Here is a 9,536-nt window from a genome sequence, read left to right on the forward strand (position 1 = left end):
CTGATAAGTTGGAATGACTAATCATACTTCTTATCATGTCCTTAAATGTCTTGTTTAGTCTTTCGACAATACTATTTATGGTAGGAGAACCAAGCATGTTGTACTGTGGGACAATACCGCGTTCCTCTAGGAATTTAGCAAATGGTCCCAAACGTTGTTCACCTGAACCGTCATACCGTAATACTCACCACCATAGTCAGATCTGATGCTTTTGATACTTTTGTCGAGTTGATTCTCAACTTCAGCTTTGTAAGCTTTGAACACGTCCAGTGATTGAGAATTTTCATGTATGAGATAAAGATAGACATAACGCGAAAAATCGTCTATAAACGTGATAAAATATTATTGACCATTCCAAGAAACGAAGTTCCTGCTATTTTATCTTTATGTTCTTGCAAGCATCAAGTTCTCCATCAAGCATTTGCTAGCAATGTGGCAAGAATGACAAAGTCAGATGAAAATTGAGAAATTTTGGTTTGAATGAGATCATATTTCATTTTTAAACCCAAAATTTTATTTTAGATTAGAGGCACTAACAATGCATCTCTCTTTAATTCTTTGAGGTTTAGGCTTCTCATTTGAGGTTTAGAAAGAGTTCAATGACAGAGTCAAAAGGATTTATTGGGTGAATATTGGAAAATGTTTTAATCTTAATGATTACAAGTAAAAATAAACCGTTTTTAGTACTTTAAGAACTGATGTTAGTAATTTTTGATATTTAATTTTTTTCATTTTGATGCAATTATAACTCAAAAGAATATGATCAAAGACTATATTATGATTAGGAAAGAGTAAAAAACTTCAAATCAGGTCAATTACTTCCAAAAAATTACTTAAGAATTAGCGAAAGATGACTAATGTGGAACTACGTCACATTGACTGAAGATTTGGCGGTACATGAGGTTTGGCTGTGGACAATTAGATCAATTTCTAAAGAGAGGAGAAACAACTTCCTTTTTATCTTTGCTTTTGACTTTTGAGCAAGATTCACTCTTCTTGGTTCTTGCTTTCCTATTGCCATACATGTTGAAACTATTTGCCACAATATGACTAAGCTTTTAATTGGAGAACATGTTGAAGTAAGCTCCTGAATCTCCTTTTTTGATTAATTATATATGCATGTGTTTATTTGGAAGTAATTTCAATGATTTGAAAGATTGATTTCAAAATAATTTTCAAATATTACTCATTGTTTAGGCTTTTAAGGGGCACAATTATTTTAGCGAGTTACTTTCTTTAAGATGTACTGTAGACTTTGAAGGTATGTTATCCATATTATTAATGAAATATGAAAAGTTCTATTATTTTGTCTCTCTTTGAATATATTGTAGTATGCTCCTCCTTTATTTATAAATGTGAATTTGGTTCTCTATATTTTCTTACAAAGGCATTTAATTTGAATTTTCTATAAACACGACACCTAATCATAAATTTGTTTTACAGGCACATGAATTCATGACATTTGGCCTTTGTGTGATGAACGAGCAAGGAAGAAGTCAAAAGTCTGAAAACTCCTACAAGTGACAAAATAGTTGTGTGAATACTTAATTTATTTCTCTACATTAAATCTATCAAACATTCTCTCTTTCTCGAGAATTTGTTCCTTTAGGTGAATTTGCATGAGCTTAAACTGATGACTATTGATGTGATTTTATAGAAGCAACAAGTTTCATGTCTATGTCATACTATTTTTTTGCACCTGATATGTGTAGATCCTTGGTCATATTAGAAGATAGTTTATGTTATTTTCACTTTATTTGTTGATTGTTCCATTTATGTTATTTTCTGAGATGATAAATTTTCTCATGATCTATTTGATGGTTAAGTATACATGAATACGTCAATCCTTGGTCATATTAGAAGATAGTTTATGTTATTTTCACTTTATTTGTTGATTGTTCCATTTATGTTATTTTCTGAGATGATAAATTTGCTCATGTGATCTATTTGATGGTTAAGTATACATGAATACGTCTAGGGGTTACATTCCAAGTGTTTGTAACTTTTTATCATTTGGTAATTGATTGGTAGGTTGATCCAAGTACTTTACATTTCAAACTAGTCATTTAGCTAAGATTTTGATCGTTGCTAATATTGACAGCTCATGCAGGACTTGGGTCTTTCGTTTTGGGAAGTTCTGCTCTATCTCTTTATGCACATTAAAGTTATGGAAAGTATTTTCCAAGGAAGAGGTCTCAATTCTCAAGCATATGCTAAACCATCTGGGAGCATGCACCATGCGTACCACAACCTTCAACTGGAGAAACTTTATTGTTGTCCTTAAGAATATGAAATAAACGATCAATCATTGGATGACATTCAACATGTTCAAAACCCAAGGTATTATTGCTTTCTCATAATACGCTATTGTATGCATCTCTTCTTTGGCAGGAAGTAATCCAATCTTTGGTCATGGTTACATGCCTATTTAATGGTGTTTCGTTCTCTTCTTTGACTAAGAATATTGAGGGGGTAACAGCTTTCTTTGTTTTGATATGGTTGATTTAGCTAAACATACTTCCTAACTATCAAACAATAGGAAGCAAAAAAGAGTGAGTTTGCATTTTACTTATCAACCAAAGCAAAAACATAACAAATTTCTCCCGTTGAGCTATACTATTAGCCCTCTAAAAGCTAATATGGTATATATATATTTAAAGTTAGAATCTTTTTTCTTTTGGTCAGTAAGATCTCTTTTGGAATTCTCTTAGTAAATTACACATGGCAGTATTTATGTGTCATTAACTCATTATTATAAATAAAGGCAACATAGCTATTGTCCTATTAGAAAGGTGCACCTTTTATGACATAACCTTGCCATTCTTGAGTAGTTCAAGCAAAAAAGAAAAGTAAATCTAATTTGTTAAGGGAGAAAAACTGATGCCAAGCAAAAAAGAAAAGCAAATCTAATATTGTGTATGATTCTAATATTGACTTTCACACATTAGTTTGCCTATTCATTTTATTTGTTTATTTTAGTAGTACATAACAGCTGAATTGTAGCAAAGTTTCTCTTTATTTAATATCATTGTTAAAAGGTGATAGTTCTTTTAGTTATCATATTTAGTTGTAGCAAAGTTTCTCTTTATTTAATATCATTGTTAAAAGGTGATAGTTCTTTTAGTTATCATATTTAGTACTATCTTATTAAATTTCTCATATTTGAGTTCTTTTAGTTATCATATTTAGTACTATCTTATTAAATTTCTCATATTTGAGATTTGGCTGACTAATATATAAGCAATTGTCTAATTTAGATTGACTTCTTGACCAGATTATAAAGAAAATGTGTGTGGAAACTAACATGTTGACCTTGATCTTTGTGAATTTGGGGATAAGTATTGAATCCTTACTAAGTGTAACAAAGTGCAGATAAGAGCACTTTTTGTAAACATTAAAATTATTGAAGAATTAGTTATGTAGAAAATATATAGAAGAACATGTAACTAATGTGTGTTCTATTCCACTCTTGGTCGGTTATCTTCAAAGTTTCACCAATAGTACATACACAAGATGTTGCAATCTATAGCAATTGATGAAGCTTTGATATTGGATTTAGCTAAGCTATTCCCTTATATAATACGAACACCGATAGAAAGTTCCAATCATGCATGATTTCATAATAATCATTTTTATGAGTGAAATGCGAGATCTCTTAAATTACAGTCGCAACTTCGTGGATGTCAGTTTTTTCACAGCTTCTTTCACAACACCTTCGTCTCTGAAACTAATTGACAAAATAACAGGTAACAATCTTCATAATTATGTTGCCTAATTTGATAATTAATTATAATCTACTGCAATAACCTTAAATTATTAAAATTTCCTTCCATGCCAAATCATGAGATAAAACTGAAAGTAGGAACTCTAATTATTAAATATTTTCACACATTTATGCACTGAAAAGTGTAACGTCCCGCCCTGGAATCCCGGAGTCGGTATGTTATTAGCTCTGATGGACTGGCCTCACAAACCATCACATGTCTTTTCAACACGTTTTGTCCTCACTCACGCGCTCCCTGGAAAACTTCCCAGGGGGTCACCCATCCTAGAATTTCTCCAGGCCAAGCACGCTTAACTTTGGAGTTTCTAAGAGTTGGGTTTCTGAAAAGAAGATGCATCTTGATGATATGAGTATTCCAATCAAATCTATCAATACTAATCACATCACCCTCTCAAGGGTATTACAATCTCCCCCACTTAAACTCGCAACGTCCTCGTTGCGCCAAATCATATCATCCAAGACCGTACCATCCGTGTGAGATTCTAGAGGTGGCTCCTACGGCCTCAATAGGTGGCTCCCGTCCTCTCGATGTAGCACTTTGCGCCGCATAGTGTTTGGTGGAAAATTTGCAAATAAGAAAATGAATAAAAGAATTGTGTTTGATTTTATTCTCTCTAACTGCTTAGAAAAAGAATGATTACAATTCTCTCAACTCTCGATTACAATTTGAATTCCTGGTTACAAAAGAGAAGAGAATGATCTGGATTCTCCCCTTTGTTTAATTCTGGGTTCTTCACGGTGGCGATGGAGTGCCTCCCTCGAATCCCAAGCTCCAGAAATGCTCTAAGGATCCTGTTGACTAGCCAAGAAGTTCCTCCAACCGACCGCCTGAAAGATCCAGCCCCGAACTAAGTTGATTTCTTAGTTATTTATAGGGGATTAAAGGGTGTAACCACCTCCTTAATTCGCTCCTAAGTGGGGCTAATGAGATGTAACCACCCCTTAAATCACTCCTGAGTGGAGTTGTGATCCCCTCGTATCGTGGGAAACAGTTTTGGAACCGTTCAGCTCGTGTTTGAACGAGTCAAACGCAGGCCCGCGTTCTGACGTGAATTCTGCATTCAAACGCAGTGTCTGGAAGCTTGAACGCATCGTCTGGAAGTTCAGACGCAGCAATTAGAAGCTGCGTTTGCAGCGTTGGAATCTACGTCTGAGCTGCGTTTGCAGCGATTTGGAAGATGCGTCTGGCGGTGATTTGAGCTGCGTTTGGCGACGCATCGTCTGGAAGCTCAGACGCAGCAATTAGACGCTGCGTTTGCAGCGTTGGAATCTACGTCTGAGCTGCGTTTGCAGCGATTTGGAAGCTGCGTCTGGCAGTGATTTGAGCTGCGTTTGGCGGCGATTTGAGCTGCGTTTGGCAGCGATTTGAGCTGCGTCTGTCAGCGATTAGAGCTGCGTCTGGGTTGCGTTTGCAGCGATTTGGAAGCTGCGTTTGAGCTGCGTTCGTGGCTATGAACGCGGCGCATCTTGATGCTGGTACGTGGGGAGGACTTCCACGTCTTGGTTTGAAGAGACCATTGATTTGTAGTCTCTTTCTGTCGAAGCGTTGCAAAGATCGTCATTTTGTAATCTTTACTTTAGCTCTTTGATATGCAAGAGTCGTCAGATTGTAACTCTCGATGTTGATGGTGAAGGCTGTTAAACTAGAGCTCTCATCGGTTGTCGTGAAGGTCGTCAGATTGTAACCTTTAGCGATCTACGTGAAAGTTTTCAAATTGTAGCCCTCTGGAAGTCGTCAGATTGTAACTTCCATCATCGGTGTTTTGATGGGGATCAACTATCTATTGTGATTTTTTTTTGACAACCTACAGAACCCCCTCCAAAGTTTTCGAAAGTTCGCGGTTGACTGGGACGAATTTTCGGAATACTTTGGATTTCAACTCTGATCTTGGAGCTGTTGATTCCTTGTGGTAAAGGATTTGTTCTCTGCACTTGCTTCGAAGGCATCTTGGTTGAAGGGATTTGCCACGTAGGACCTGTGTGAAGGTATGCGCCATAATCCTGCTTCTGGACTGTGGTGGTGGACCCTGCATTTTGAATTTGGAACACGGGTGTGACCTCGGCGTTCGGTTTTTGTATCGCGGGTCTGACCTCAACGTTTTGACTTAAGACAGGAAGTGGCTTCCGTGCATTTTTGACTAAGTCTTTGAGACTTTTCTTTGGCTCATCTGTTTTAAGTCTCAGCTCACATCCATTAAGCTGATGGACCTGCAAATGTGCATAGGATTTTTGGCAAAGCCTCAGCCATCAACGGATTTGATAAGCCTTTACCGACTACCGTTTGAGTCGGGCTAGCATGTGGATTGTCTAAGTCCGTTCCACATGTAACGTTGTGCTAAGAGAATGAACCCTCTTAGACTTGATGCTATGATTTTGAATACATAGACTTTGTCATTTTCACGGGAAAAGACTAACCGGCAACGCGTGTTAGGCGTAGGCTTATCTCTAATTAGGGATCGAGATAAAGTCCCCCATGCGTAAAAGGCATGGATTTTGGTGCTACGATGTTGAATACGTAGACTTTGTCGTTATTTCTTCCTGTGTTACTTGAAACACTGAAAGAAAGTTGGAAGCGCCAGAGGTGTAATATTAACTTGGCATGAATTTTCACTTAGAGTGAAATTCAGAAATTTTCTTTATTATCACTGGGATAACTTCAGAAAATCTTTAATCCGTTGGGGATTTTATAATGACAACTTGCTATTCTTGTTGAAAAAGGATTAACAAGTTCATTGGGGGGTTTGACTGTTAGAGGTGTGATGTTAACCTAACAGTATTTTATGGACCTATCACTCTATTGAAGAGAGTCGATAAGTTGATTTGGTCGTCAGAGGTGTGATGTTAACGTGACTGGAGGATGTTGCGATTGGAGCAACTTTGGGGACTTATCATCCTATTGACGAGGATTGATAAGTGGATTGTCAGAGGTATATCATCCGATTGAAGATGATTGATAAGTATGTTTTGTCAGAGGTTTAGTGTTAACGTGACATGATTTGTGTTGCGATTGGAGCAACTTTGTGGACTTATCATCCTATTGACGAGGATTGATAAGTGGATTTTTTCAGAGGTTTAGTGTTAACGTGACAGGATTTGTGTTGCGATTGGAGCAACTTTGTGGACTTATCATCCTATTGACGAGGATTGATAAGTGGATTTTGTCAGAGGTTTGATGTTAACTTGACAGGAATGTGTTCTTGTGACTTGCACAAGATTTTAGGAATTAGCGTCTCGCTGGGGAAACTTGCTAAATGAGTTTATCATCAAAAGCGATAAATTTTGATGCTTGTGATTTGAACAAGATTTTGAAGACTTAGCGTCTTGCTGGGGAAGATTGCGATTTGGGCAATTTTGAGGACTTATCATCCTATTGAAGAGGATTGATAAGTTGATTGTCAGAGGTGTATTGTTAACGTGACAAATTGGAGCGATGCCAGCTGTATTCATACTCTGTGGGGTGACGATCGTCAGAAGTGTAATGTTAACTTAACGATGTGAAAGATTTATTACTCTTAATCCAATGGATTCCAAGTAACCAACCCCCAGTCTTGATTAAGACTTAGCAGGGGAATAAAAAGAGGTAGACAAGGCACATCACCTAGTGGGGCACTATCCATGAAGTCGGAATAGAGGCACATCACCTGGTAGGCCATTATCTGATGAGTTTGACTATCAGAGGTAACTGTTAACGTGATAGTTTTGTGGACCCGCCATCCTACTTGAAGAGGATTGGTGGGGGAATTTGGAGGAAAAGGACTATCAGAGGTGACAGTTAACGTGATGGTTTTGGTGGATTTCGTGGTTGACGGAGGTGTTCTATTGAACATGACAACTACGAATAAACCAACCCCCAGTCTTGAACAAGTACAGGGGAAAAAGGGTAGACATGGCATATCGCCTAGTGAGCCATTTTCTAACGAGTTTGACTATCAGAGGTAATTGTTAACGTGATAGTTGTTGGACCTGCCATCCTATTGAAGAGGATTAGCTTCAATAGTCGTGGTATCTTCCTCTTCTGACTGAGAAGATTGGGCTTGGTCCGATTGCTCAGGTGAAGGTTGGGCTTGGTCCGATTGCTCAGGTTGATCCTGTCTACTTGGTTCTTTAGCTTTGATCCTGGCAATGATCTTTTGAGCCTGTTCGCCTTGAGAGATTAGTTGTCTCCAGGAACGGCATTCTGCAACTCCGATTCGGGCTAGGAGGTCTGTCTGCAAGTTGTGCCGACAAGTCTCTACTAAAGTAGACTGTGTCATACCTGACGAACACCGGAGAGCCATGGTTCGGAACCTCTTGACGAAGGCTTTGACGGACTCCCTCTTCTTCTCCTTAGTGGCGAGAAGAGTATGGATGGAGACTTCAGTATCCTCTTCAAAGAATCTTGACAGGAAGAGTCTCTCTAAATCTACCCACTTTTGGATACAACCCGCGGGCACCACAGGAAGTTTCCTGAACCATTCAAAGGCACCTCCCTGGAGGGTGCCAATGAATAATGGAGCCAGTATGGCGTCGTTTGATATCACATTCCCAGTCTGTGACTTAAAATGATAGATATGTTGGTTCGGTGATCCCGTGCCGTCAAAAGTTTGTAGCGTCGGGACTTCGAATTTTGGAGGATAAGGGGCTGCATCCCATTCGGCAGGATAGGGTCTGACAACTCCCTCTTCTTGGAGCTCGCTTCTGTTGGCCATGGCATTAAGGCGGGCTTCTAATTCTTCCATTTTGGCAGACTGGAGATTCTGTTCGTTCTCCGTCTTTCTTCCTTCATCAGAGGAAGATTCCAAGTTATGGGCTTCTTGGTCAGAAGCCGTGTCATCAACCACTTTTTCCTTCCCTCTGCTTGTGTGAGGTCGGGATGAAGACGTTTTTCCTCTCCGGGAGGATTCTTGCCTAGGTGGTGAATCTGTCTTCTGAGATTTGGCCTTGTCTGCGACAAGTTGAGTCAACAGGGCCAAGAGTTCATTGATGGCCTCCTGCTGAGATTTGAGCATGGCATCCTGCTCGTCAAGTCTCTTCGCGAGATCGCCTCCTGCTCATCAAGTCTCTTCGCGAGATCTTCATGGCTTTCTGTCATATAGGCGGAGCTTTCATGTTCAACAAAGGAACTTGACGATTGAGACTCCGCGATGGCTGAGTGTTCATCATCGGAATTGGTTCCTCTGGCTAACCTCCGATAATTGACAGGGAGAATGGTTCCTGTTCGCGTCCGAGTGCGTTGGTAGACTCCTTCAAACTCGTTAGCGATTTCTCTGACGGTCGGCGAACGACTTGTCTCAGAGTCATCGGAACTAGGACCTGAGACTTTCCCTCTGCTGATCACATTGATAGTGACCTCGGGATATTCGGTCTCTGGAGACTTCTTCCTGTGAGAACATCGTCGTTGGTTGGGCAAAGCAACGTTCGTAAATTGGTCGAACACTAACAGTTTGGCCGCATATGAGCAGCATTGACATCCCGAGAGGACCGTAGGAATCAGCCGTTCACATTGAAATGAATGAATGATTTGTTGCATCGGTCTTTCTCTCGATATGAACTCACTCAAATCTATTGTGAAGATTCGAGGAGAATTGCTCACTGATCGTGAGGTTTGAATTGGAACCCCCAGTCCATGATTGGACAGGACTGGCTCTTGGTGAACATGGATCTGGTTGAGATGCCTTGAATCCATGGACTTTTGACATCCGCCCCTCAATCTAGTCGCGCTACGCAGAGTATTCAGGGGGTCCGAGGGGGATGGAATACCCCCCGACGGGGG

The 9,536-nt window shown here is 39.4% G+C and overlaps 1 long non-coding RNA gene across 1 annotated transcript in view; it reads left to right on the forward strand.

Moving 5' to 3' along the window:
• Positions 2,158–9,536, forward strand: part of LOC109850092 — a 10,353-nt gene continuing 2,974 nt past the window's right edge. The window contains exon 1 of the long non-coding RNA XR_002249332.1: positions 2,158–2,340. This is a non-coding gene — a long non-coding RNA (uncharacterized LOC109850092). The remainder of the gene's footprint in view (positions 2,341–9,536) is intronic.

The sequence above is a fragment of the Asparagus officinalis genome, chromosome 7 (assembly GCF_001876935.1).
Source record: "Asparagus officinalis chromosome 7, Aspof.V1, whole genome shotgun sequence".
NCBI classification, from domain to species: Eukaryota; Viridiplantae; Streptophyta; class Magnoliopsida; order Asparagales; family Asparagaceae; genus Asparagus; species Asparagus officinalis.